Source organism: Triticum aestivum, chromosome 6B, assembly GCF_018294505.1.
Source record: "Triticum aestivum cultivar Chinese Spring chromosome 6B, IWGSC CS RefSeq v2.1, whole genome shotgun sequence".
Lineage (NCBI taxonomy): Eukaryota > Viridiplantae > Streptophyta > Magnoliopsida > Poales > Poaceae > Triticum > Triticum aestivum.
Genome location: NC_057810.1, coordinates 612287527 through 612291622, shown reverse-complemented (window position 1 = coordinate 612291622; position 4096 = coordinate 612287527). Strand labels below are relative to the sequence as shown.

Below are 4096 nucleotides of genomic sequence, written 5' to 3'. Positions count from 1 at the left end.
TCTTTAAGGCCCTTTTATGCTTAAGATTAATCATCCCATGATAGCATGTCTGTTATTATCCATTATTTAAGAGTGAAGTGCAATGTATGTCCTCGAACTATTTCAGGGGTGTCACGTAGGTCCTCGAAGCTCGAACTATGAAAATCGTCATCCAGGTCCTTGAAGTGTTGTAAGTGAATCATTCAGGTCCAAAATCTCCTCCTCTAACGGGCCATCTGGCGCCGTTAATCGTGAGCACTGAACAGTAAACCATGAATAGAAATGATGTTGGAACTGGAAGCTATTATTACTGTTCATGGTTTACTGTTCAGTGTTCATGGTTAACGGCGTCAGCTGGCCAGTTAGAGGGGGTCAAGGAGATCTTAGACCTGAATGACACACTTACTGCACTTCGAGGACCTGGATTACGATTTTCATAGTTTGAGGACCTACATGACACCCCTGAAATAGTTCGAGGACCTGTAGTGCACTTCACTCATTATTTAAATATGACACATGTAGGATTTGTTTCCTTATTCCAAGATTCTACAACCAGAATTCCCTAGCAAACTTTTACACATGAAATTAGGCACTTGAAACCGTACAGGTTACTACACATACCTCCTACCATTTAGAAACCATGGAAACACAAAATATTTCAACACTTTACCATCTACTATTCATAGCTTGGACAGGCCCCATCAACTTCTCTTAGCTCAAAAGGACCGAGGCCCCTCCAACTACACTGATCTTTTGAAATGATAAATTTTAGCAACTATGTCAACAGTACTAAATCGCAGAAAAAAGAGAAACAACACCAACTTTAGCTTCACCAGAATTTCCTCAATATGTAGGAATAAAACAACGGATCTCAGCTACTTTTCATAAACCATGAAAATATGTAGAAACTTTAATTTTTCAACTAAAATAACACAATGGTGCATTGAAATAGGAAAAGAAGCACATAAACGACAATTACCTTCCTCGTGTAGTAGAGAAACACCATCAATGAATAGTCTCAATAAGCTTTCTGGATGTTTCAGTCTTCGGACGTAATATTCAGTTCTGACATAATATTTAGTTCAGAGAGGAAATCTCCGTGTAGTAAGGTATGTTGTGTATGCCGGCAATGTCGCGGGAGAGGCATGCCCCAGGAGTGGCACTACAGATGCATGCCTTGCACCCCAGTCCCTCGCCATGCAACAGAGAAGCACCGCCACAGCTCGCTGGCCACCGGCAGGCAACAGCAAGGTGTGGCGTCGCAGACCCATGCCTTGTACCCCCATCCCTTGCCTTGCAAGGCAGCCCATCGTCAGGATCGACACCATCTTTAATGTAATCTTTTCCAATACAAACCGCGTCTTTAAAATACAGCAGCATAACACACTTACAGACCAAAGTACTCTAAAGTGATATTTCCAGTTCTCACAAAAAAGTGATATTTCCAAAATAAAAGTTTGGCGTTGCTAATTTCAGTATCTACATAGAGCAAAGCCTTTAACAGAAAAACATCAATGGATTTAAGATGGTGGGAGGATTCTGGATAGTTGGCCTCACCGGAAATAGAGGCGTTCGGTTGTGCTCGACGCGGATATGATAGTAAGATAGTGCGTAAATCACAATTTTATTTTAGGTATGAATTATTAGGAATTTGATGCCACCTTAGAATTAACATATTGCATCTATATTTTGTAACATCTAATTGCAGATCGTCAAGTGGCTCAGGTTGTAGGGTGTAGTTACAGATGTACAAAGATCACGACAATGAGTAAACATACAATCTAAATTTATTCTAAAAGTCATGCATCTAGACCAAACAAATTGAGTTTGGTAAACGGTATACGTGAATTTTCACAGCTTTGCTCAAGTCATCCGGATCCGGTCACCTCCAGCAGACCTCGCAAGTCATAACAATAGTTTCCTTGTGCTAACCCTGCAATCCATTAGTCAAAAACATCAAGTCTATTTAGATATGTATTGAAAAGTAAGGATTATAAAATTCAAATAAGCGGAAATTAAGAGATATAATATAAAGATATAGTTCTGAAATTGTGTGGTGGTTCAGTGTCTCACCCTTCAGAACAATTTTCAGGAAGGTGTTTGGGTCCAATACAGTGGGTATATCATTGTTTCATTGCACATCCGTATCATCAATGATCCATCAAACAATGGCCACATCTCATTGTTGATCAACAGTGACTAATTTAACTTGAGATGCAAATAACCCATTGGTATAAACCAGTTGTAATACCGAAGATCGTCTCCTGTCATCGTTGAGCAATCACCCGCCTATGAGTCAACAAAATTGATGTTGAGGACAGCGATGTTAAATTCAGATAAAACTCCATCATAAATCACTAAGAACATCAATTTCAAGGACCAGCACCATGCCACTTTCCCAAATGCTTGGTGTCCTGAATCAAACTATTTCAATTGCATGATGTCTGTCGATGAAACAAAGCAAAAGTAGTGCAGATTGGAATGCTAGAAGACCCCCCCCCCAACCTCGCATGTTTCTAAACATGAGAAAATCAGTTACTAAAGCCAAAATAATGCATATCTATATATTATGTAATTCACTCTAAAAAAATGAAAATCACATTATACAAGTCAAGCATACTCAAAGGAACTGGTAATATTTTTGTCCAGCACATCTCAGTCGAACAGCTAATTCCAAGATGGGCATTATATGGCTCTCCAAAGCTTGGTAGGCTACACCATGCTTCTTTCTCCAAATAGAAGAGCATAGTAAATGTTTTAGTAAATACATGGAGACGACGCATGGCACGAAACCATTATCCAGCAGTTGAAAAGCATCAAACTGGACGAGTTGACGAAGTTTACCTGCTTGACAATCCCGCAGCCCCATCGAGCCTCGCGTCGAGCCCGCCAACCTTGGAGAATAACGAATCCCCACAGTTGCCGACTATTCCACCTGCTTCCACAAGCACCCCTTCGGCCGCCAGCAATGCCGCCTCCCGCCACCGATGGTCAACGTAAACATGCACAGAAACAATGAAATGGATAACACTTTTGCCCCCTCTATTACACATCAGAACCATCAAATTTCAAACCTCGTCACAAAGCAGAGCATAATGTACTCAATAAAAATCAAGTAACCCTTCCTCACCAGCATCTACTCAATTAGACTACTAATCCGGCTACCTTCTTTTCGGGGCAAAAAATAACAAATCTACACCACCCTCGCGCAAGCAAGAAGTAATATATAGTGAAAAAATCAAACACAAATTCGACGAAGAACACACTGTACGGACGCAACTATTTTCCACAATGTTATCTGGTGATAAATTTGCAACTATTTTTTGGACATATTTTCCACGAATGTCATCTGGTGAAAAATTTCTATTCGCTATGAAAACATTTGTCAATGTTTCACACTAAAAAAATCAGATTTTTTAATTATTTTACTGTTCACCCAGGTTCAAATGAGATAGGGATTAGAACAACATTTTTGGACAAAGTACTACAGAAATAATCCAAGCAATCCTACTATAATATCAAGGCACACATATAAGTGATTATTCTCTCATGCAAACTGAAGTACTCCCTCTGTTTCTAAATATAAGTCCATTTAGAAATTTCAATATGGACTACATACAGATGCATATAGACATTCTTTAGAGTGTAGATTCATTCAGTAGTCCATATTGGAATCTGTAAAAAGACTTATATTTAGGAATGGAGGGAGTAGTATATATATCCACCTCACGGGCTACTATATTAAGATGGCCAAGCCTTTGTTAATCATATGAACATGGTACAAGCAAGGAGGACATTAGCTAAGAAATGTAGTATCAAAGATTAGATAGATGAACATGCAAAATTTGATGTAGAAAACAAGGATAATCTTACCTGAATCTCTTCCAATGACTGCGCCTTGGCAGAGATGATATAGAAAATCTCGACTGGGGTGTATTACTCGATGGGGGTGTCGTCTGGTAGCGGCGGCGTGCACGGCTACATCAGAGTGTGACCCGCCACCACGGGCATAGGCGTTACAGATTGGCGAGTGGAGGTCGACGAAGGCGCTGGCATGCCTGCACGAGACATGCGCAAAATTATCAAATCAGCATTGAACGTACCATATAGATGGATC

The 4096-nt window shown here is 40.0% G+C and overlaps 1 long non-coding RNA gene across 1 annotated transcript; it reads right to left on the bottom strand.

The window, feature by feature from the left end:
- Nucleotides 1-1756: 1756 nt before the first annotated feature.
- Nucleotides 1757-3871, bottom strand: LOC123134554 (uncharacterized). The gene is made up of 3 exons (XR_006465669.1): nucleotides 2824-3871; nucleotides 2053-2268; nucleotides 1757-1912 (listed from the first exon to the last, which is right to left on the bottom strand). It is a non-coding gene; the product is annotated as an uncharacterized lncRNA (long non-coding RNA).
- Nucleotides 3872-4096: the final 225 nt, after the last annotated feature.